General features: G+C 40.3%; 1 protein-coding gene across 12 annotated transcripts in view; it reads left to right on the forward strand.

The window, feature by feature from the left end:
• Window positions 1–1990: 1990 nt before the first annotated feature.
• Window positions 1991–25787, forward strand: part of CYRIA (CYFIP related Rac1 interactor A) — a 55913-nt gene continuing 32116 nt past the window's right edge. For 3 of the 12 annotated variants that reach the window (XR_010471104.1, XM_065055856.1, XM_065055857.1), the window contains exons 1-3: window positions 1992–2148; window positions 18100–18149; window positions 20091–20159. The gene's annotated coding sequence lies outside the window, so the exon portion shown is untranslated. Of the gene's footprint in view, window positions 2149–2223; window positions 2767–6502; window positions 6621–18099; window positions 18150–20090; window positions 20160–25787 lie in introns of those variants that run through there. The other 9 variants (XM_065055861.1, XM_065055863.1, XM_065055860.1 and 6 more) reach the window with 7 other exon arrangements.

Here is a 25787-nt window from a genome sequence, read left to right on the forward strand (position 1 = left end):
TGGAAACTCTGCACTTCTTCAAAGCAAAAACTGGGTGTTATGTGAGATCCCTCACAGATTGCAAGTGGTAAGAGATTACTTTATTGGGGAATCTGAACCCTACTAATGTGCCTCAAACAGAATTTGTCTCACACCAGCACTGGGATAACAGTTTAGCACAGACAATTACTGTGGCTTGGCTAATACACAAGTAGCCAGTTAAACAATAATTTCCTGATCTCTAACGTCATTGTCCAAGGCTGAGAATCTGAAATCTATCACTCACCCGCCATTCCCCTACAGGCTGTTCAACTTCAGTCTTATGGTGGTATGCGATGCTAAAGCAATGTAGATGTTCTGTAGTTCACTTTGTCAATACGTAACAGTCCATTTGTTTTGGCAGGATATAAAAATTGGACTTTTCTAACTCCTGAATACTATTCATATCCAGAAACAAAATATTCTTCTGCTTAAGTCCCTGAGGCATTCAGCGCAGCCAATCTGAAAGCACTCATAACACGCATTAATAGAGTCAGAATATTTCCAAATGATGGGTGACAGCTGCCTCTTCCTGTGTAAAAGCATCCAGTTCATGTCCATTATACCGCGGTCGGAAGGCATGCCCCAGAAAACTAAGTAAAAGGGGACATTAAGCTGCTAGCTGGGGATATGAGGTTCAGTTCTCTCTCCTGGTTCAAGTTTTCCATGTGACTGTTCATTCCACTTGAAAGTGAAGCAATGCTATTTACTTCTTTTAAAAGATACTCTGAGACTTGTGGATAAAAAATGCAAGCCAGCAGCTTAGTGTTCTACTAAGCTGGGTGCTATAAGGGTAGCTATATTAAATATATGCTACAGTATGCTACCAAGCCTTTTAATAGACTAAGTATGTCATTTGAATTATTTTCCAACTAGAAAATTTGGAATTTTGAGACCAAAGAACAATTCAAAGACATATGGGTACAGCCTGGGTAAAGGCAAGAAATTAAAGCCTGCAAGTGATGCTGCTCTGAGACACTTGCTCAGTGGGAGCGACAGGCCAGAGGGTCAGGTCAGCAGCAGACCCTATGTGCTCGCAGCTCTACCAAACCACGCGGCTTCACAGGCTTCAAAACATGCCTTATTCATGAGAATCACACCTCTGGGTGCGCACAGGCCCTTTCTGCAACGTGTCTGCCCCAGGCAGGAGGCAGCTGTGAACTCGGTTCACTGGCACAGTGCTGTAATGGCTTTGTGGTCAGCATCACGGCTTCTCGCATTTACACAGCTCAGCATGCAGAACCCTGGTACGAACAAGTAACCAGATATTTCTGTGCTGTACTTCCAATACTGCTACTTATAAGCTTTTTTCTTTCTTTTTTTTCTTTTCTTTTCTTTTCTTTTCTTTCTTCCTGTAAATGACTCATAGAGCGGCTTTTGGGGAAGGGGGAAGCCAAGCGCTTCATAGGCACTCTTGCAACTTTAACCTTATTTAACCCTCAAAACAGCAAGAGGAAGTACGAAGTATTTTCACGAGCTGTGAATGGGCTCAGATCTGGTTTTGACGTCTTGAGGAAGTGCTGCCTCCTGCAAAGCCAGAAATGCAAAACATGTACTTGCAGTCCCGCTGAACCCCCGACTCCCCCCTCCGAAAAAAAAAACAACAAAAAAAGGCGCACCAGCGGCTGGGAGAGGACGGGATCCCTGCGAAACCGGGCGGATTTGGGTCAGGGTGACAGCGGCACGTTTCCTTGCCCTTATTTCTGCGCAGACACCCCCAAACCCCCCCACCCACCGCACTGAGGAGCCCGAGGGTCCCCGTGTACAGTCTGTGCGGAGGTGGGGGACCCCCCCGCCGCCCCTTCTCCCTGTTCCCCCTGTTCACAGCCGCACCGCCGCGCCTGCCCTTCCGCAGCCCCCACAGCCCCGGGCCCCCCTCCTCCGCCTCCAGCCCCCGCGGGCGCCGCAGGGCGCCTCGCTCGCCTCCCCCCCCCCCCCCAGCCCGCGGCGGCGGGAGGCGGGTCCGAGGCAGCCGCGCCCGCCCGGGGCCGCCCGCCGGCGGCAGCCGCACGCAGCCACGGCGGGGCGGGCCTGTGAGCGTCGCGCTGGGCCGGGCCGGGCCGCGCCGCCGGCTGTCTCGGAGGCGCGGGGGATGGACGAGGGTCCCTGCAGCGGCGAGCGGCGGTTCAGGTAAGCGGGGGCGGGCGGGCTGAGCCGCCTCTGCCGCCGGTTCCCGCAGCGCCCCCCGCACCAGCTCCGCCGGCAGCGGGGCGGGGACGAGGCTCTGCAGCAGCACCTGGGCTTTCTCCCGCCGCAGGGCTCCCCTCGCCCCGCTGCCATCTCTGCGGAGCCCTCGCTGCCGCCTCCTCGGTGCAGGGTCACCTCTCCCCGGCCGCTGCCGCGGCACCGCGGGGGCGGCCTGGCGGCGGGGGGGACGCCGGGGGACACAGCCAACTGTTGCCTGGGAAAGCGCCGGCCCCAGCCTGCAGCAGCGGGCGGGGGGCGCTGGGAGGGCTCGCTTCGCCTCGGCTACCGGCTGCCTTTGGAGAGGCGTGGGTTGCGGTGCGAGCCCCCGCGGAGCTCCGCGCTTGGCCTCGCCCCAGCCCGGGGGGACGCTTCCCCGGGCACAGGGTGGAAACCTCCGGGTTTTCCTTGTCGGCCGGTGGATGCCGGAGCCGCCGCGGCCGCAGGGGAGGGCAGCGCCGCTGCGGGGATCTGGCTCTGGCTGCACCCGGGCCCACGGAAGCCTGGCTTAACTCTGGCACTAGCCAAAGATATCCATCAAGCTCGTCGTAGTGCCTTACTGGAGTAAGTACGGCCCTGCTGTAGTGGGGGAGAGAGGGGGGTTAAGTTCACAACTTTGATTATACCGACAACTTTCTGTTCCAGTTGCTGGTGGTGGTTGGCTGCAGGGGGCTGTAAAGGTGGTGTTTCCAGAGGGGTGTACCTGGGCGTGAGATTAAAAACTCGATCTGTAATACCACATTCATCTCGTCATTTGAACCTCTGTCCATGTTGAGTTGTGTTGCAGTGAGCAGATACCATGCTTGCATGTACTCTTCCTATTATTTTTTCCTTAATTCAATTTGAAGACCGTTTGGCTTTAATTTTATTTATCTGGGTTTTGTTATGCTAAGGTCTTGGCAATACATGACGCCACTGTGTGAAATCGAATGCTCCATAATTTGCTGGCAACACAGCAAGGCTCTTAACTTAACATGGTTTCAGTGGCGTTGGTAATGACTTGCGAAGGATGGTGATGTGGGTTGGTTTCCAGCCTGTTCCTGGTACTCTTTCATTGACATATATCCTGTCTTTGCACTGTTTTTGTTTACCAGCTCCTAAAGTCAGCGTGTGTCTGTGTGTATGGGGAGAGGGTAAGTTAAGGGAAACGGGGATGGATGTTTTTGCTCTGCTTCTCCTGTTCTGACCATCTGCAAGGTCAGAAAAAGAAGAAAATGACTTTGGCTGTGAACTCGTAGGTGGGGAGATCTGGAATGAAATGCTGTTGTGACATGAGGTTGCCTTGTGGGCAAAGAATTTCACATGTTCAGCACTGCACTACAAAAATCCCCCAACTCATATTACACAGGGAAGAACCAAGCTGATACTTCCCTTTTCTCTGTTAGGCTAATTTTTGTAACATGTAAGGAAGACTTATACATCAGCAATGTACTTCTTTATTTTTTAAGGAATAGACCTTGTAATTTCTCATGCTTGATTCTCCTTTCTACTCTCCTGTAATTCCCCTGCACTGCCACCTCACCAGGCCTGAATTAAAAACTAATGATAAATCCCTACTGCTCATGAATTTAGCTTTCCTAGGGTAGACTTTAAAAAAAAAGTTTTAATGAAATTTATTTACAGGATTATTTGGAATAGCATGAGGGGTTTGACTTAAATTAGTAAAAAGCATAAAATAGGCACTTCAATTTGAACCAGTATAGTATAGTCTATCTGGTATTTAAGGTTTCACTTAAATGTAAACTATAGTAAGTATAAGTGAGGCTTTCTGGGTGATTTATGTGGCTTCTTAATGACTGCCCAATATTTTATTGTATTCTACTCTAGTTTTTTACTACCCTCCTGTGCTGTTTTTGCAGTGACACTTCATTTTTCTGTGAACTTCTGTTCTTTATTAAAAACAGAAAATAAACAAACTGCAAGTGATTAAAAAGACAATGTGCACCAGTAATTAGAAGAAAAAATACTTGGTTAATTCACAAAGGAAAACTGGTGATTGCTGTGGATACTACTGCATAGTTACTGTCAGCAGATGTCATTTCACTATAATAGTGAGTCTATTAGTGAATTTTGCAGCGGTGGGAAGATAATTCATTGTTGGTGTGCTTAGCTTGTCTTCATGACATCATTTTTGACACTGTTTTGTCAGGCTGAAATATCTTGTCCTCAGCAGTATGGTAGTCTCACAAAGACTGAGGATTTGCATGTGCACTCTTGCAGATTTCTACATGTTAGGTGTTATACGAAATGAGAACTTAAAATGTGTATCAAAAATACTAGAAGTTTTTTAGATGAATAACAATTCCCATACTTTAACAGAAGTGATATTTTATCGGTGTACAGATACTAGTAATAAGACTGCTTTAATTTATCATATTTGTATGTATTTCCAAGTACCATTTTAATTAGAGTTTTTAGAGAAATTGCAAGAGTTTTGTAGAATTGCTGGCATTCTTTAGCACCAGGTGTTATAATGAATGCAGTAGCTCATGAACTTGAACATTCAGTTAACATTTTATCAAAACAGAAGGACATTCTATATTCAAAACCTGTGTGCAGGTCTACTTTTAAAAACCCCAGGGACAAATTGAACATATCAATGTGACCTATAACATCAGCAAACAGGGGTATATGGATATTAACAATATATGCTGATTTGAAGGAGCCAAAACATCTCAGTACTTCCTCCATGCTGAATTCAGTATGTATTTGGATCTGTTTCCGTATTATCAATCATTTCTTAGCAGTGCCTTCTACTCATGTTATCTAGGAATGCAAAACAGCAACATTAAATCAGGGAAAGCAGTTTGAGAGGCATGAATTAAAATATTTAATAGATGAGGCAGCTTGAGAGTTGCGAAAAACACAATCATAGATTTGAATTTTGTTTAAATTAAAATTGTAATAGAAGCTGCTATGCACTCGTGTAAATGATGATGAGAGTGGTGTGAATGATGTGAGATGTGCAGGTCCTAATTCTTCTGAAGCACTGAATTTACCATTTTTCTACTTTCACAGAATTCCAATGCACATTTCCAGTTAAGATGAAAAATGCGTCTTATTTTCTGTCTTTTTATACTTCTTGATACAAGTTCTTGATTTAAACTGGTAGCAGGATTTGCTTCTATAGGAAAAAAAACAGTAATGGATATAGGACAAATACCTTTTAGGACAGATATGTCCTAGTACAGCACTGACACACACATGCTCGAAAGATTTTTATTTATCCACGTGGATTTTAAATGTTTAGAAATAATCTCATGGTTGGTATCTCCATGTTTACATTAAGCTGAATATCAGTCAGGCTTACCTGAATTCGGGAATGGTTACTTCTGCCTGTTAACAGCTAAAATATTCTTGTCTCATTTATGAACTTGTCAACAGACTACCTAACCAGTCCTCTATGGGACTTCTTTGTGGATTTTATGCCTTTTTTTCCTGTTTGTGACAACGCTTCTGTAGGTCTCTTTGTAGTAGAAATGGAGAGGTTGACTTTTAACATCACAGTTTGGATGAATGGCCATGCAGAACGTGAAGCTAATGCAGAAGTCCGAGGCTTACTTTTGAGTAAATCTGTGTAAGGATTGTGTGAAGTATGTAAAAAGTTCATTTGAAGGTTCCTGTAGCACTGCAGCTTGTGGTGTGTGTGCCCATCACAAATTGGTAGTCTGGTTTGGTTAAAGTCTTACATTGATAAATGTGATTCATGACAGTAAATCCCTCAGAGCTGTTGAAGTGCTGCATTAACGATTGGACTCGATGATCTTAAAGGTCTTTTCCTACCAAAATTATTCTTTGATTCTACGGTATGGCATGGGACTTGCCATGTCTCGAATATGGCATGGAGCATACTGGGATCTGGAGCTTGGTCCCCTGTTTGTCTGTGGTGAGCTCTGGATGACTGAGTCATATCTGGGCATTGGTGTTTGCACAATTTAATAACACTGTGGAGGTGGCTTGGTGTTCTTAAGGGGATGTGTAGACTCACCCTGACATTTTAGATAACAGCCATTCTGTACTCTCCTATAGCTCTCTGATACACATAGGTTTAACTTAAATTTTAAGTAGTTGCTAGAAGCTTTTTTATATATAATTTATGGGATTTGGAGTGAGGGAAATCCTTCTCCCTGTTGTATTACAGCCTGAATTAATAAATTATTTAGGTGCCCTATTTTACAATTAGATGACTCAAAGTTAAGGCCAGTGTTCTTACAACTCATGTCTGAAAGCATGCTGTTGCCTGTAGTTTTTACTGCAAAGAAAATCAGATGCACAGAGCTTTATTTCTGCATCCCCCCAGAGCTGTTACTACCGTGACCGTTCTGGAGAGCAGCATCTCGCTCCTGCCTGACTGCCTTTGGCACCTGGAATGGGAACGTTCCCTCAGGATTTGAAAAGCTTGTTTTGCAAAGAAACAAGTAAGTGTAAGCTGTTTACTCAAACTCAAGGAAGAAGCATTTGCAAGGATGTTTATCTCTTTCTCTTCTTATGTTCAGTGGTGCATTAGTTACATCCCTTACTCATGAAGTGTGAAGCTTCATTCTCTGTTCCCTTTTCAGCGTGAAGTAACTTGAGCTCACGTCCCTCTTCCCAGGAGAGTGCAACAAGCTGCATGTCATAAGCTGTCCTTTATTTCACCTGCAACCGCGTTACTTTGAACAAAAAAATAATTTAGACCAGAGGGAGAGTGACTCTTTCCCTGTGATCAAGGCATTCAGCTGAGGTGAGGGAAATCTGGTTTCTATGGGTGTTTCATTCTTTCATCCAGTAAATATTTTTCCATGTCATAGCTTCAAGCAGGAATAGCCTAGGACGGACTATAGTCCGTGGGTTAGGGCGCTCGGCTGGCATGTGAAGATGCTGTTGTGAGCCAGCCTTAGCCTGGAAAGCGCCGACCGCCCACTGTGCTTCCTCTGTGGTTGCTTTCCTGATGCTCTTAAATTGCTTGATGGTGCTTGGGGGCATGGTCCTGCCAGCTCATCCAGAGCTTCAAAATTGCATGACTCCTTTCCTCACCAGCTTGTGAAAGGGATGACTTTCTGTCTTGCTCCTGGGGAGGCCCGAAGGTTTTACAAACCTTTTTAATAACAGAGGTAGCTCTTGAGTTCTCAGGATAGGTGACATTTAAAGTACAGCCTTCACAACTTTGTTTCCTATTAGGTTAGGTGGCTTCCTGCTTACTATCCCAGTTATTTTAATTTATATTATATACCTATATTTATTATAGCTATGTTCAAAATTCTCCTGTGAGTCCATTTTATGCTTTTAGTCTCATATGGACCAGTAAATCTAAGAAAAGTATAGATTTTTTTTTTAATGATATCCAGAATTGGCAAGACTGAGGTTTGCTTCAGGAGAAGGTCTTTATTTTGGGGTTAGAACACAATTTGAGCCTGGTTTGGTTCAGTTGTCCATCATCAGCACCTCATCCTTGCTGAGATGCTTTACAACATCCACTGTGTCCTATACTTGGCCAGCGGATGCAAGATGGCCAGAAGACCCGTGTCCTGGGAGTAGCACCTACTGGGAAAGTGGGATATTTTAACACAGCTTGGTATTATTTGCCTCTGCAACTCAACTGAGCCCAATAGTGTCCGAAGACTATTGTTGTCTAGGCTGAATGTGGTTAGACTGAGAAGTGGGAGGAAGGGGTTGTTTTCTTGTTTTTCAAAGAAAAACTGATTTCTGTTTTATTTTCTTTGTTGCAAGTATATTTGGTACCAGGACCCATCATTATAATTTTCATTTTGCAGCCACCCCAGATTAAGTCTGGGAGGTTAGCTTGAGTTAATGGCTTTCTGGGGAAGGTGGGGAGAAAGTTCATCTTCTGGTTTGTCTCATGCATATTAATAGTGGTGCGGAGCTGTGGGGCAAAAATTCATTACTGTCGGTTGTTAGCTGGTATGGAAATGCTGAGTGATGGTGCCCCTTATGGAGCTGAATTGGTTTTGGAGAATAAGGAAAATGCTCTCTGGTAACTGATCCATATGATCCTATCTCCGCTAAATTGATTCCAGAATTCTGTTTAAATAGCCTCCATGAGAGATGTGCAGTGGCTTTTATTTGGTACAGATGATTTTGCTGGTCCTAATTTTTCAGAAGGGGTTCATTTAATGTTATGTTGGGGGAGGGAGGCAGTGGTAAGGGGAAAATTCTATAATAATATTCTTCAGAGTCGTTTAAAGGGATTTAGGTTTTAGAAGGCTAGATTGTAAAATTTGTTATGTTTTATTTCCAGGAACTGTCTAATTTTGTCTCAGTTATACTTTCTCCCACCCACATATACACAGTCTGAGCCTCTGTACTGTGTTGCTTTGTAATTTCACAGTGTTTTGTTTCAAGGATCATCTGTAGACTGTTGGTGACTCCTTCAGATAAAGATTTCATAACAAAGGTTGGCAACTTCGGAAGCTTCTGGAAATAAGTCTGTAATCATCTCCCTAGTAATTGATGGTGGCAGAGGAAATGGGAGCTGATATTCTGTAACCGTTTTTCCTATGTTTTTATTATTAAAGCATAAATGCCCTGTAGGACTGGAATATTTCCCTCGTCCTCTCCCACGGCTGTGCTGCAGCCGAGCTCTGTAATACCAATTACTGCGGGGATGGTTTGCTGTTCCAAATGAGATCATGATGAGGGTGCTGGAAAACAAGTCTCTCAAAATGTGTTTCATGCTCTGAATACTTGAGAGATTTTGTTAGAGTGAGATACTCAGGCCTATGGGGTTTATGTTGTTAATTAGAGAAGGTGTTAAGAAATCCACTAACTGTTTTGTATCAATGTCTCTTGTATTCAAGAGGAAAATAGAAAATATTTCCTGAAGTATTCTGGGAACTGATTCGCATTTCTGCAACTAGATAATCTTACTACCGTTATTTATTTATTTTCCCCAAAGGCAGGGAGAGGGAACCATATTAGAGGCTTTAGAAGTATAAATAATCTGCTTCTGCATTTTTACACTGTGGAACAAAAACTGATTGGGGTCTGACTACTTACGCCTAACGCTTTGATTCATTATGGCACAGACAGTATCATGTTGTCCTTTACTGAACTAAATGTAAATCTCTAAAGAAAAAAAAATCCCCTTTTGTTCTGCTGCTGAGGAACACTGTGGGCTGCCAAATCCTGCCAGTCTGAGTCACCACAATTGCAATGAAGTGTTTGTACTTTCATGGTTGCTGTTATCCAGTGTCTTCTAATTTATTCATAAGGCAAAGGGACACCTACAGGTTAAACCACTATTTTTTTAAAGCAATATTTCATATTTATACTGAAATAACATTTTGTCTGTAGATAATTGAATACACACTGGTAGCACTTTAAACCTCCAAGTAGCAAACGGTAATCTTTAACAAGAACAAATACATATATACATGTATTTAACAAATTCCATTTTTGGTGTAAGACCAATACTAGACTTCAAAAAACAATGGGATTATTTTTAACTCCTTACTGAACTCTGCTGTTTTGGCCATCTGATCTGACCTGACAATGATCTGATAACCAAGGAGACTGCTTCCTTCCTTAAGAAAAAAAAGAATAAATAAAAAAAAGCTTTTAAGGACAGAGACTCTGACCCTGGAAATGCTTATCTGTCTTTTTTACTTTGATGTGTGGGCTGTGACCCAGCAAGCAAACTCATGTAATTGAATTCAGTTGTTTTCAGGATCACTCCCAAACAAAGCAGTCAAATATTGAGCTGCAGTATTCAAATGAAACTCAGAATGGTTGCACATAAGCAACTGAGGGAAAGCAGGGTGGTTCTGGATCAGCGGTGGGTACCTGTGAGGCTGATGAGTATGTGCCCTGGCTGCACAGGAGATGTTTGCAGGTACCTGCAGGTGCTTTGAGGGACGCACCCTGTCACCTGTGCTTGGGTGGGAGCGCTCACAAAGTCTTGATCCCATCACCTGTGCATGAAGAGGAGAAGGCTTTCCTTATAATTTTTCAATTCTTTAGCTATTTATGGGTAGGAGTCCTCCATGATATAGGCTTTTAACTCTAGTGTCGGTTATTGAGGCAGAAACAATGATTTCTTTCTTTCTACTGATAAAAGAACAACAACGTTTTTATTCCTCCCCCCCACCCCGCCGCCCCGATACATAGGGAATTATCTATGTCATTTACCTTTCCCTAGTGTTGGGCTAACAACATTTCCACAGTTCTCTCAAAAAAGCCAACTTTGGTTAAGTGAGATGATTAGTAACTTTCCCTGACTCCATCTGGTAGAGCTGCTGAAGATAAGGAAGGTGGACCATGCTGGCTGGGGGTGGTGGGCACTGGGGCAGTGTGGGACATGTGTGGAATTATATGTGGCAGAAAGTACTATAGTTTTAATTGCTGTTCTGAGTCATACTATCATTACAGCTGTTTCCTGAAGAAGAGGTTCTCGTGCTATTGACAGGACATTCACACGAAGAAAGGAGATGGTAGATAAGCAAATGCAAATATGTTACATGCCTTCTGTCCTTTAGTTCTTAAGACATTCTGTAGTGACGAGTTCAGTGTGAAACGCTTGGTGACATATAATTATGTCTGCATTAAGTAAATACCAGTTGATTCATGGTATCCAACTCTCAGGGTATATATTCTTAATGCACTGAGGTAGGGACAAGTGAGTGGTAATACAGCTCTGAGTTTCTCAGTTCATGTGGCAACGCAGTCCTGCTCGGGGTGCAGACTTCCTTTCTCCCTTTTTATTTTTCCTATAAAAGGAGAAAAGTGCTGCCATATGAGTCACTTTAGAGAGAATCACAAGAGGAGGATTGGGGGGAGGTTATTCAGGTAGCTTTGTCTCTTGTACACAGTGCAAGACATTCTGCTTTCTGTGTTCAACATGATATTGCTAGCAGAGTATGTGGTAGTGTTTCCTTCAACTGACACTAAAGTAAAACATTTCATTCTTCTAATAATGTGTGTTGGGTTTTTTTTTTTGTTGTTGTTTTTATCTATATGGATGAGAGATTCTGAAGGGAAGTTGGATATAAATTGAGTTTGGAAAGAAGAAAAAAATCCCAGTTCTCTGAGGTTAGGCTCTGCGCCAAACCTGCAGACACTTTCCTGCTGCTGGTTCAAGAATGACTATGTGTGGTGTTCTCCCATCTTATGCCAGTGACTGCAGGTAGACATGCCTAAGTTTATTGTTTTTTGCACAGTTAAAAAGTTTCATCTCCAGTTTTCCAGAAAAGGGACTGTTCTGCTAATTCTCTGAAGACTTGTCCAGAAATCAAATCTGGAGTTATTGGTCCTTTGCATGACTGAAGAAGTCCTTGAGCCCACTTACTGCCATCTTACAGTGACTTTCAGAGTACAATGAAGCAGGAGTTGCCTGACTCCCTTATGACACACTCTGGCAGAAAGCATTGCCCTCCCACTAATGAGGGTCACATTTTCTCCACAGAGTGAAGACAATTAACAGTTCTAAGTATGTTCCACCCAGCTTCTACCCTGGGTTACTAAGTGGTGTTCGATGGGCTCCTGATTTGGCTTCAGAATGTGCAGGATGGTCTCGAACTGTCAGCTTCAGCCATGCTGCCTGTGGATGTCCTCTGTGTGCACTCAAAGCCGTCAATGAGTCAGTGATTCATAGTATTGATCAGCTTGGCTTTAGTCAGCCTTGTACATTCCCTTTGTTTACTGGTGCTGTGAAATGACTTGACATGGAGGCATGTACATGAGCTGTCTCTCTTGCTCAGTCCAACACAAGATGTTTTAGAAATCACAGCAGAATGGATCTACCTGTGGAAAACAGGACTTTTTTCTTTGACAGCTTTGAAAAGTGGAGATCTTCAACCCAAACATTTACTTTCTTAGGAAATGAAGCTTTTTTTTTTTTTTTAAGGATTCCAAAGGGAGCTGGAGAAAACGAAGATCTTAGTAATGAGCAGTCATTTCCTAACATTATCCTTTTCTAGTGTCACTGTAGGTATCCTGGGAGCAGAGCAGAAGGACCACACTAATTCTGAATCTGAAGTCACATTTTCTTAAGCCGGTTTATTAGTTTTTTTTCCACATCAGAACTAGGCTGTAGGCCAAGATCTGTGAGAAACATATGTCTGTCTCCTGCCAGCAGTGTTATAATCTCTGGGATTTAAAAAACTCATTACTTCACTTAATGTGAGATGGTTTTTGTTGTGTTGTAGGTTTTTGGTTGGTTTCTTGGACAATCTGACAGTGAGTTTTCTGGTTAATTGGAGTGATGGTCTTTAGTCAAGTGTTGATGTTGCTGTTGGGGTAGAAGTGTCATCTTTTAATCTTTTTGAAAGACATAAATTGTACCTGGAGTTCAAGGCACTATGATTAAAGTATTGCCAGGTAAATCAGGGTGTGGGAGTTCATCATCTGGGCCTATTAGGTTGGAGCAGATGGTTATTAGGTGAACTCACTAGACCAGATTGGCAGCCAATATTCCAACAGTTATAAATGACTGGTCAAGGCTTTGCAGAATAATATGCAGTTTTGTCAGTACCATTACATTTTTAAGACTGTTTCAAGATAAGCAGAGTTGGGAATGGAGAAGCATGTAGTGAGATGATCTGTAGGTAAGCAGTTGTGAAAGAGGCGTAGGCTTTTGTACTGTCAGTGTAATTTTTCAGTATCCTGTGACACTATTATCACTTACATATATACAAAGTTTTAAACACAGCAATTCTTGTTAAGTGCAATATTTACGTTGGAATTTGCAGTAGGGTAGTCATGTTTTCCTTTGGAAAATTTTTATGTGCTTCTCTTGTGTTTACAAAGATTTGTTGCCTGTCATTCTTTTCGTGCAAATTAAGGGTAAATGTTTTTGATTCAGATTTAGAAGAAATAAACAAACTTGTGAAGACATAGATAAATTTGTGAATTATTAAAAAAAAAACACAGTGAATTTGTTCCTGAAACAATACTTGCGTAAAGTGTTTGGATTTCTTCCTTGCCCACTGCCCCAATGGGGGTGAAGTTTGGAGATGCGGCGTCTCAGCTGCCGGGCACGGGGATGCTGTCAGTAGCGCTGTGCCCGCTCACACCAGCTGGCAGGCTCCATCAGAGTCCTACTGGCTGCAGTCCAGGCTTTGCTGAAATGAAGAAGTCGGACGCTCATCCTCAGTCTGTCCGAACACATTAAAAAAGTCCAAAACCTAGAGAGTGCGGATTTTCACATGCTGCATGTAATACGTGTAGAAACACAAATGATCAACTGTTACATGTTTATTTGGTTCTGTATTCATGGTTTGAAAGCAACAGCCACCTAGCTGATGATGTGATGTTAAAGCCAGAAACTAATAATTCCTGGAAAAGATGACCTGTTAATTCTGAAATGCATTGGCTACTTATGGAATTAACTTCTATACATGATGTTCTCCAGAAGCAACTGGGTACTATAATCGTGATGCCTTTTCATAGTAGGAACTAAATGAGGAATGGATATGGCATGCGATTGCACTGTTACATTTTTAGTACTGTTCGTGACACAGTTTTGTGCTGTGCCAAATAAAACTCTCCCAGATCATACCTAAGCCTAGTTCTGGGGTTAAGAGAGACGGTGGGCCGTTTTCAAAAGGCTGTTTGGATCTGGCCAGGCTGTTCAGAGGGAAAGGGTTTTAGTTGTACAGCCATGAGCTGTACCATGCTCCCTGGTTCCAAGCCCAGAGCGTGGCTGTGTGCCCTGGTCTGTTTTATTTTTTGACATATATGTGGCCACAGATCCTGCTTTCCAGGAAGCTGGAATTCAGCAACTCCTTCGAGAAGGCAATGGCAGGATTGGGTTTGTGTGCTTAGAAGGGCAGGAGAAAAAGTTCTGTCAAACCTGAAAGTGATAAGCTGTGTCTGGAAAAGCCCCAGAGAATACACAGGTGTATTTAGCCATTTTGAAAGTGCTAGCTTAAAAAAAAAAAAAAAAAAAGAATAATTATGGCCTGGTATTTTAAATCAAAATGAATAAATTAAATGTAAGTAGATGGCATCTACACTTTCCTCAACCAGAGGATGTATATCCCGGCAGTAAAATATATCCCTGTCCTAAGCTTTGCCTTTTGTTAACTAAAGGAGAAGTGGTAACCTGCTAGTGCAAACCTGAGTTGGCAGGATCTTTAGTTTTTTCCCAGGGGATCTCTGTCTCAAGCAGATGTTTCAGCCCTATTGTAATTGTCCGATTGCCTTCCAACTTTATATTTAGCAAAAACTGTAGGGTGTGAGGTTTTTTGTTATCTGTGTTGTGGGTGTGATGGGTTTTTGTGTGGTTTTTTGGTTTTTGTGGGGTTTTTTTTAGCAGTGTTAAAGCTTTTAGCATCCTAATGACTTAACAGAGTCTGGTCCAACAGACAGTTTAGGGGTTGACTCTGGTCGGTGGAGCGCTTCCATCTGTCTCGCAAGCTCTGTCCTGTCGGAGGTGAGGAACAGCTGTGGGGGTGGCGTGGGCTGCCTGGTGAACTGGACACACATCCCTGCGCCTGGAAGTGGTCCCAGCGATGGGAAACCGAGCTCCTGGTCCCCACACAGACAGCGACGGGCCCAGTGCCATTCCTGGGCTGGGAATCCCTGATGTGATTTGTGGTTTGAGGGTTGTATGGAGAGAGAAAGGAGGCTCGGGTCAGGATGCTCTGCAGGGTGAACCGCCCTGAATTACCTGTATTACCATCGACATTTCTCACAGCTTTCTGCATAATTTTTAAATAGTAGGAGGTTGGTAGTAAAAGCTTTAATGACCCTGTGATTTTTCAGTACATTTATTGCTAAGTGTGTTTGTTCTGCTCCTCCTTTTTTTTCCTATATCTTAAATCAAAATACAGATTTGTAACTTAATTTTGGAACAGATACCTTCTACTTTTTGAGTAAAGAACTTCTAAAACATGAAGTGACATTCAGAGTCTGGCCTCTGATGCACATCTCATCTTATTTACCTCTTCTGTTTTGCCTTTGAACTACAACATTACGTAGTCCATTCTGTAATGCAACTTCACCTAACTCTTTATTTGCAAGTAGAATTAATTTAGCATCTTTGCTCTTAATGCTTTGTTGACTACTGATCATACAGCCTTAATTATTTCTCACGCAGCAGGAAACTTTCAAAGTAGCAGCTGTGTTTTGCCTTAAGTTGAATTTGACTGCTCAAATCCCAGAGTGTATAATAAGCTTTGCTGCCAGCAGGTCCCTCAGACTACTACACTGAGGATACTGACCTGACTTCTGTCTTTCATTCTATAAATGCATTTTAACTAGGGATAAATTGACTTACTGGCTGCTACCAGAACAGTAAAAGATAGTTTTCTCTTCTGCATTAGTATGTGGTGGTTTGCCTCCTTGTTGACATCCTTTCCTTAAAGCAGTATTAAGGTTTTTGCTAAGTTTTCCAGGGTGTCTTATTTGTTTCTGTCCAGTTTTATCATACTGGTGTTTGAGAGATGTTCATTTTCCTTTCTTCCTGACTTGCAAATTCTCCCAAGAGGAGCAGTTGCTCATAAACACGTTCCTTCACCCCATATTTAGGTCAAAGTGTTGTAAGCACTATCTTGGTATTTAGTTATTTTATAAACATTTTAAGGTCTTGTCCCTCTTGATTTCGCCTGGCTTTCCTACGGAAGACTTTGTTATCAGTCTTGGACTGTTCTTCTCCACTTCTGAAGGAATATATTGTTTTAAAGACACAAAACTGGAAATTTGAAGCTCTTCCAGTCAGAGTAGTTTGTCTTTTTTCTGTCCCATGGCACGTGCTTTGCCACTCGATGGCATCTCTGTCAGTCCCTATGTCTGACCTCGGTGAACTTGCATTGCAGCCCGTTCCACGCAGTTCCTGCTGTGGAACAAGAAGTGATTCCTGGCACGTTTGTGTCCTTTTAAATGCCCATTTCCCACCCCTTTGTCATATTACCTCTGTGAATTGCATTGACATTGTTTTCATTTGGTTCTGTTTTAGACTGAAAGACATTTGGATATCTGAAACAAGTTTTAAAAAAGGTTAAAAAGCAGACTTCCAGATTGAAATGTGTTGTTAAAAATCTAATTCAATGCTAGCTACTGTTTAGGTTGTGCTTAGGTTGGCTATCCTGTGTTAAGTTGCAAAGTTGTTGTAGTCTCATCATTCAGCTGAAGAGGAGGTGCTCCTCAATAGTTGCTGGTTTTTTTATTTCCAAAATGTACTATTTCTATATAAAAATGAGTTTTGACTTCCAGAGTAACTGTGTTATAGTCTATTTCCCAGCTGCAGTCTGTAAGCTTTCTGTCGGTATATTTTGCCCCTCTTATATATGAGTTTATTGGTGTCAGCATTGATAATTTTCTCCAAAGAAACCAAGTTATGTAACAGAACAAACTGATCTAACATAAAAATATGGATTCAAGAAAATTCTCATTTACCTTTCTTTTGGTCTGTGTTAGATCTCAAGATTTTTAGTAATGTGCTTGTGTGCCCTGATGGGCATAAAATTTTTTGAAACATTCCAGTTGTCCTGTTTTGCCATGTACAAATTCTAAAGTTTCAATCAAATATATTTGATCTTCTGTTCTTGCACCTGCTTTACAACTGTTATGCTATTTCATTTCTTATAGCAATCTTTTATTTTTATTCTGTAGAGTTTTAGCTTGTTTTGTTTTGTTTTTTTCTGTCCCACTTGCAGTTAATTTAAATGTTTCTGGCAAATTTTTACTATAATTAAACTTGTAAGTCTTTTTCTAGAATTAATTAATTTTCCTGAAAAACATTCTGTTCAAATACTTCTGTAGAATTTGGTGAGGTATGTACTGTGCATTTGAAAGGAATTTATTAGTTGTTCACTCAAAAATTAGGATGTTTGTAGTCATATTTCCATTTCATACTTCCAGAAAGAAGTGGAAATTTAGTACCTTTTTTCCCCTTACTAAGGTCTTTTTAGTTCTGTTTTCTTTCTTGTGACAATGGTTATTAATTCAATTAAACTTTGCCTGTGGCTTCAGTGAGTAAAAGCTGCTGATTTTTTCACATTGATGAACTCCTGCTGGAATGAATGTAAATGGATCAAATAATGGCTCAATAAACATATTTCTGCAGGTGCTTGCTTTGGTACGAGATTGATTGATTGATTAATTAATGTATTTAAGGTATTTAGCCAACAAATGCTTTTGACCCCTTTGTCAAACTGACTTAGGGTCTTTTTTTATGTTGTGATGTTCCTCCAAAGCCAGTTCATGTTGTGTCAGCATTGTCTGTGCTAAACTTGCCCTTTCAAAGCTAATTTCCACCTTTTGTACTTTTGATGAGCATCTAAACTTCACAATCCTGTTTCTTTACCTGCAGAGTCTCTGCTTTTGTTCTTTCCAGTGTCTTCTTCCCACCTGTGATCTTTTCTCATCATTTTCATCTATACCCTCTCTGGAACTTTCTTCACGGGTGCTCATTTAATTAGTGCCGGTGTTCCTCAGTCCTTCAGACTTGTCTTTCTTGTTGTTGTTGGGTCAGGAGGGAAGGGGTCATGTTTTCCTATAACTTCAACCACTAAATTCTGTAGAAAACAGTGGCATCTAGAGCTGGTTTTTGCAACCCAGCAGGGCTGGAAGGTGAGAAGTTGTCTCTTACTGCATCACCGCTCTGTAGGAAATGATGAGTTTCTGGGTTCTGCAAGGTACTCCTGCTTTGCCCGTTGTCTCTTTCCTCTTTCCCAGCTTCTTTCCTGTGTAAGCTCCATCACTCTCCAGAATTAACTAAACATCCTAAACACGGTCATTCACTGCCCCGATGCGCTGTACTATGGGATTAATTGACCTTTTGCTTTGAGCGTAACGCATAGTAGAAGATACATTGCAGTAGTGCTCATTGCTTTGAAAAAAAAAGAAAAGGAAATTACTGTATTTTGAAGGCATTTAAGTAACTTTTCTGATTTTTACTTAGTAATTAAAACAGCTTCATTAATAACAATTCTTCTAAACAAATTTTAAAATCCACAGATCACAGCCTCTGTGTAATTAACGGGAAGGCTCTGGATCATCTTTGACAGGTAAGAGTTGGCTCTGGTAGGTTCTGTCCTGCATAGAGCAGCTGCCTCTCAGATTTGAACATAGCAAATGAAATTCTCGGCATCCCTTGAATGGCCTGCAGTTATGGAGTTTTACTGTTGCACCTGACCGATGCAGTGAAAATGCTATCTGGGCATAATGTTATCGCCTTGGGGTTTTTATTTGTTTGCTTTTCTTATTATAGAACAACAACTGGGAATTGTTCTTCCCATGTACTATTTTCATTTACTCCACTGTTTGTTTTGAATCATTTCACTGTTATTGTTCTGGCCTGTGTAAACCCTTGGGACGGAATTGGCCAACTGGTCTAGTCAGTGAACAAGATTTGTTCTCATGTCTTTTGAAATTCTAATTCTATGGAATTTTTTTAATTTATAAATTTTTTTTAGGCCTTCTGCTGCCATTCTTTTTTCTTTTTCAAATCTCGACCAAGTTCCCATCAGAGATTCTGAAATATAAGTTCTAAACACCCTCTGTTGCTACAGAATTGGAGAGACAGTTTTCAACCAGCAGCAAAATAAAGCACTGCTGAAAATAGACTTTTTTCTCCCAGAGAAAGGGAGTTCCCTGACTTGACCAGCTACTAATTGGTACAAAGGTTTGTTTACACAGAGGAGATATTCCTAATTAGTTCCCTGTGTGGGTGCTCTACTTGAGAAATTAGTGTTACATTCTGATTTAATTTAATCTGCTTTTATAATGAATGGTTATAGTTTTCAGTAAGGAATGTAGTTTTAGAAAAAAAAAAAATCTTCATTGCACCACCCCCAAGTTTCAAAAGATAATTTCTCTTTAAGTGGTGATCAAGCACTCTTACTCTTTTGAACTTAAGTGAATAAAAATCCTTTGCTAGAATCAGGTTTTAGTCATATCTTTATAAATATAGCTGCAGAAAAACAACCATGGGTTTTTCAGAGCCAAAACTTAATTCAAGTGGTTTATGGACCTAATGACCTCGATTTGTCTGTAGTTGTGGACCTCTGTTTTTCTGTAGTCGTGAGAACAGTGAACCCAAATATTTGGGAAGAAGATCGTTTATGAAGTTATATTAGCAATGTTGAGGTTATGGTTGAAACAGAAGTTCACTTCTGAGCTTTTCTGTAGCAGATTTCTTTTTTTTTGACTTCATCTTTGTTCTGGGTGCAGACTCACATCCTTGTAAGTTTAAAAAGTGCCATAAGAGCTAGACCTTAAGCACAACTGTCCCTATACGGCAGGGGTGTCAAACTAATTTTCCCCGGGGGCCACATCAGCCTCAGGGTTGCCTTCAAAGGGCTGAATGTAATTTCAGGGCTGTATACATGAGTTTGACACCCCTGCTCTAGATCCTTATGAAGGACCTGGTCCCCTTGTTTTTCTCTCACAACGCATGCAGAAAGAAATGATCAGTTAGGTGTTTAAATTACATCATGTATTTCGGTAGTTTCAAAAGATTGGAAAATTCATTTCTGAACATAGAAGAGCTTTACCCAGACCTCTTTCAGTGTAAATATTGTTCTGAATAAATGTAGCTGTTACAATAAATTAATAAATAATTTGGAAATGGATTTGCATTTTCTTTAGTTCCTTATTCTTTCTTCTAATTCTTAGTGCACTGCATACCAGTACATTATTTACCTTTGGCTGTACCAGTCTTGGCAACAGCTCATTATGAAACTGAAATTAAATTGAATCTGTTCTGCAGAATTATATGAGATAAAAATTCAGTTTAAGTAACTGATCATTTCAACCCAGCAGCATTCTTAATAGTATTACTTTGAAAATTTTTGCAAGTTCCAAATTTCACTTTTAAAATAATAATGTGCATTTTCCATTGATATAATCAGGTATATTTCCTTTTAAGATAGCAAGTTTAGTCTGAAAATTGAGAGAGGGAAACGCACAGTGATCCCAAATGTAATCTTGAATGTTTTTCATCACAGGCGGACGTTGAATGTTTAGCATCACCTCTTTGGATTTTTGGATGTGAATTGGAACGACTGTATTTCTAGGTAAGACATAACCAAGTGTTTGTGTTAAATACCCCCTTTCTTTTATACATTAATTGTGAGAAAGCTAAAGAATACAATATGCTAGACTTCACTTTGTACAATGTTTATGTATTTGTTGAATGAGTCCACTGTTATTTGAGATCTTAAGTAATAACAGTTCAGTTGTTTAAAATTTTTATATTCACTGAGAGAAGTGACACCAGCAACTCTGCATGGTCTGTCTATGATTGGGTATGTAGATGTTTGATTAGCTTGTTGCCCTTGGAAGTGGTGGTTCAGTTCTGTCTGCCCTTTGTCTTGTATCAACACTTGCACTCATCCGGGATCTGCTGCTTTAGGGAATTTGCTGCTGAAAATCTACAAGATTGCAAAGGCTTCTTGGAGGATTAATTTTCTGTCAGGTCAGACCTCTGCATCGTCAGCTCGCTGTGGACTCAAACAAGTACTGGTGTCGACACAAGGAAATCAGTGCCAGTACTTGCAGCAACAAATTGTTTTATTTGCTTTAAACCTTTTAAGGAAAGACTTAATGAGATTAAAGGCTGTAATCATAGCTTTGTCAATTTCTGCGGTGTAGGCAGCTATTCTTCCTTACCATGAAAACTAATGGTGTGGTATTTGTAAGGACTGTATACTTAAACAGTGAAGCTGCTTTGTCTGTTTTATTTTTACACTTTATTTTATCACTTAAAATGTCTTCCAGCCTTCTATTTTGTTACATTTGTATTGAATTTATGACAGACCTAATAAATTCTATTAAAATAGATTTTCAATTAAACTTAAGGTCCGTTCTACTTTTTAAGTGAAGAAAGGTCTTTCTGAGCTGGAGAGGATCTCAAAAACAAGTGTTCTGGATGGGCTTATCCTAGTGTGGGGGACTGAGATGAGCTGAAGGGATCTCTTAGAGACAGGACAATCAGAGTGAAGAGAAAGAATTAAAGGGAAAAATGACAGGAATGGAGATGAGCACTCTAACGTCAGAAGAAGCAGGAAGTGATGAGGAAGGAGGAGTGTGAAATGAGGAAACAGATTTGCCAAATTATGGATTCTTTTCAATTTAGTCCGTAGAAAGTTAACATTACTGCAGCGTAGATCACTGCTTTTATTCATTCCATTGGTAGGAACTAATAGCTTAGTAGGAACTGCAACTGGGAGAAATAATCTTTAGTAATTTTTTTTACCTGCTAAATTTTTGAAGTCCAAACTGCTTGCTATTAGAGACCTTTTACAGATTATAAGACCAATTATTTTTTTCAAAATGAAGCTCTTAAATATGTCTTTAATGACCTTAGAGATTGTCACACTCTTCTGAATGAGTCAATATGGGCCGTAGAAGCATCTAACTATTTTTTCTCAAAAATAAAAGGTTCGGAAAATAAAATCTTAATATGATGACAAGCCAATAATAATTTCTAAATATTAGTGCAGTAGCTGCAATTCTTTGTGACTGTAACTGTGAGCTGTTTGAGCTGTGCTGAATGTCTTACATGATGAGGATTTTCATTTCTCTTAGTGCAAAGAGAAAGAGTGAATCTCTTAGGCTGTTTTTAAAATGACCAGTATCCCTTACAACTGTTCTGAAAAAGATGACATGTAACATTGTTTTAATTCTCCAGAATTTGAATTTTCTTATCAGTTTAAATATAACCATTTGCGGAAATGGTTTTGCGTGTTCATATGCATGTGCATGGTGATCTATTAATGTTGTTTTTTAAATTACCTTGGGGGTAGGAGAACGCGGGGTGAGGAGAGAGTGAACTAGTTTTCAGTTTCCTGTTTTCTAAAACTACATAGGAAATTTTCTTAATTAATATGATAATAAACATAACTTGAAAGATGAACTAGGATGATATTACTCAGGTCTTCAGATGGTGTGTTTTTAAAGTAGTAACTGGTTGACAAGAATTAGGCATAATTTTCTACCAATACTAGTGTGAGCTGTTAAGATGAAGATGGCGTTACAGGGGGAGCGATGTCAAACATTTAACCAAATTCAGACGATTAAGTTGGATGCCTGTAGAACATTTGGGAAGCTTCAGTATCACAGAATCACAGAATGTCAGGGATTGGAAGAGACCTCAAAAGATCATCCAGTCCAATCCCCCTGCTGGAGCAGAACACCCAGATGAGGTTACACAGGAAGGTGTCCAGGCGGGATTTCAATGTCTTCAGAGTAAGAGACTCCACAACCCCCCTGGGCAGCCTGTTCCAGTGTCTGTCACCCTCACTGAGAAGAAGTTTCTTCTCAAATTCAAGTGGAACCTTTTGTGTTCCAGTTTGAACCCATTACCCCTTGTCCTATCATTGGTTGTCACCCATGACTGCGTAAGGAGTCTGGATTGATGCTTAGGTGCTAGAATTAATATCTAAAACTGCATCTCCTGAAGTGATTTTGTACTTCTCATGCAACTATGTCATTAGGCATCACCTCAACTGTGGTAACTTCTACTAACTTCAGGTGCTGTGATAAAATGAGGAGCAGTGTGGTTGTGGAAATTCAGAATGCATTCTAGACTTTTTTTTTTTTTTTTTAATAGAAAATAATTCCAAGTTCAGAAACAAGATGATAATGTTTCACATCTGTTACTGTGCAATCTTTAAAAGATTGTTCTTTTTTTATGCTCGGAGAGTATCTTGTACAGGGCTGTTCTGTACTGTTCTGAGGAGCACCATGCAATGAAGCTTTCAGCATGGATTTCTAGTTCACTCACTGCCAGGTGCTTTACAGATTCAGTGCAGAAACCTGGTTCAGGGAGAGGTGTGAAGAAAGGTAACTGTAGGTTCTTGCCTTGTGCTGTTGGCCAGATGTGTTTCCCAAAGCAGTGGGCGCGCTCTCCGAGTCTGGAATTCAGTTTTAGGCCTGATTTTAGTCTGTAGTGGTAGACTGTGACTCAGAGCCTAAAATTAAAATGCTTTTCCTGAATTTTGCATCCTGAGCGGGGGATGGTCTCCCAGCAGGTTTTAATGATAAGGCATTTGCTAATTTACAGCAGTGAAACTTCATGAAGTTCTTGAAATTAAGGGTAGAGTTTTTCAAAAGCAAGAAAACCTGCAGACTGCTAACTTCTCCGGGAATAAAGGCTCTATTTTTCCCACCAATAGCAGAAACTAAGGCTCTGTAATATCTATTTTTTTTAACACAAACTCTTTCAAAGAGATTTTTCTTCCACGAAAAGAAGATTGTAAACATCTTTTTTTTGCCATGTTCACCTTCATTAACACAACTTGCTGACTTCCTTCCTCAGCTGCAGTTCTTCCTACACTCAGGGGTCAGAAAAGAGCAAGATCAACAAGCCGCACATCTGGCTGTCTCCCCTTCCAACTGGAACAAAGAAACAAATTTTTTTAATGGCTTTTTGAGTTAATTGTAAACAATTTGGTTTTGGAGTCGCTGACTTGCAGCAAATGGTTGTCGTAGGCGGATGTAGGGAAGGAGGACGATGTCCTAATGTGATTCCTCTGTGGCCGGTGAGGAAAAAAAATAACTTAAAAAAAGAATGTCTTGGTCTTTCCAGCATTGACGTATGCTCAGTGTTTTAGTGCATGTATAGGACATTTCACAAGCTTAAAATATATGCCTTTAAGAGGCAGAGACACAGAAGTAGCTGCTTATTTCATTTTCTTGTACTCTTATACATGGCAATGCTGATTTTTTTTCCCCTTTATTTTCAGTTGCTGTTTACGTGTGTACAACTTGACAGTGATAAAAGACCAGAGACAAACAATAGGAATAGGGAGGACAAAAACTATTTTAAAATGAGAGTTCTGTTGTTTTTTCTTCTATTTATACTGTTCCTAAATGCTTTTTTTCCTGTCAACAATTATCAAAAACTATATTTACAGTCATTAATCCTCAAGTAACATTTTAAAAACTGATCCTTAAATAATTAGTGAAACGTAATGCTTTTCTTAATTTCCCAATTATTGTAATTGTTTCAATACCTTCTAGCATCAGGTTGCATCAGTTTATCTACTCTGTTGGATTTACTGTTGTGGGTTTTTTTTAAGTGTTTAAAGTAACCATCTGGTGTGACTTTTTGTATTTTCACACTTCACAACATGAAATACTAGAATTGCTGGTGTACAACACTACTTTTTTATGTCTTCCTGTGTCTCATTTGAGCTCATATTACTCCAGTGTTTTGGTTGCTTTGTTTAATATGTCTATCATGATAATTTTATTTCTAACCTGATCATTCTGCTAAACATTTACAAATGTCTTGGTGTGAAAAGTAAATTGGTACTGCTCATTTACTAATACATTTGACTGTTTGTAATCATCCCTAAATTTCTAAAAAACTTGAATAAAATGAATCAACTGAAGAAAATGTTTTCCATCAGTTTATGTGTAGGAGTTAAAAGGCACTGGACTATGATTGTTTTTTGTCAAATTTAGGTGTTTGAGTTGATGATGCCACTTAGTGGATAACAGCCTTAACTGCAGCCTTTTTTCAAAACCAAATCAGGTAGCGGCAGTTACCTTGATTTATATCGGGGTTTTCCTCCTAGCTAGAACGTGCGGACTGTAGCATGTTTTCAAAGAACCTTTTATTATTAACCCCATTTTACGTTGTTTTTGGTAGCCAATTTGGTTTGTAGCTAAAATGCATTAAAATGCAGAAATAATTTGTAACAGAATTTTAAAGTTCTTACAGGTAAACAAGGATCTTCTTATTTGCATATTTAATTTGATTGGATAGATTCAACAACAGTCTTGGTCCTTTTGCACTGGTTCTTAGTAATATGGTGATAATTCTGGTGGTTTAGGCAGTGCTTGGTTTTGGCGCTTGTGGTTGGGAGGTTGGTGGCTGGGCAAACTGAACTGGAACAAGCCAATTCTTCAAGAACTAAATTGAAGAGAAGCAGAATGAGAGTAGTTAATGCATTTGCCTGGATGACACTGTGGAGAAGGGAAGTGGAGCACTGGGCTGGGTCCTGCTTTAGTTGGACTTTCGTAGACTTCAAATAATTCTGCTTTAAAATATCAGAAAGGTGAGAGAGATCCCAAGTGTCCCACCACTGTCATTTACAGTTATTAATTCTTGAATATATTATTTTCACAAAGACTTCTCTAAGTAGTTTGGATGGTAGTGTTAATAACATGGTATATCTGATATAAAATATACATATAGAATTTCAAACTTTGTATCTGAGACCGTTTTATGTATGCATATATAGTTTATCTTGTGTATATATGTATATTTTTTTCTAACATCGGTATATTAAAAAAAACTCATTCTGTAATAAAATAACACTATCCTCTGCAATTTATTGGCTTTTTTTTTTGTGGAAAAGGTTTTTTGCACTGTTGAAACATACACTGTTCTAGGTCTTTCCATTCCTTTTCAGTCTTAACACTGTGTTCTTTGAACTTTTTTCCCCTTAAGTAAATTTTTGTTGTTTCCTATCAACCCTGATAATCTCCAGTCACTGAGCATTTTTTTACTTAATCTCTCAGGCTTTTCTAAAGTTTTCAGTTTCGTTGTTTTTATTAGTAAGCCAGTTGAATAAGCTGTAACTAAAATAATGATTGGCTCAAAGAAGGAGGAAGAAAAGATTAATTCCATTTCCAGCCATGTTTCAGTTCTGTATTACAAAATGGTTTTATTAATGACAAATATTAACACT

The sequence above is a fragment of the Columba livia genome, chromosome 3, assembly GCF_036013475.1.
Source record: "Columba livia isolate bColLiv1 breed racing homer chromosome 3, bColLiv1.pat.W.v2, whole genome shotgun sequence".
In the NCBI taxonomy this organism is placed as follows: Eukaryota; Metazoa; Chordata; class Aves; order Columbiformes; family Columbidae; genus Columba; species Columba livia.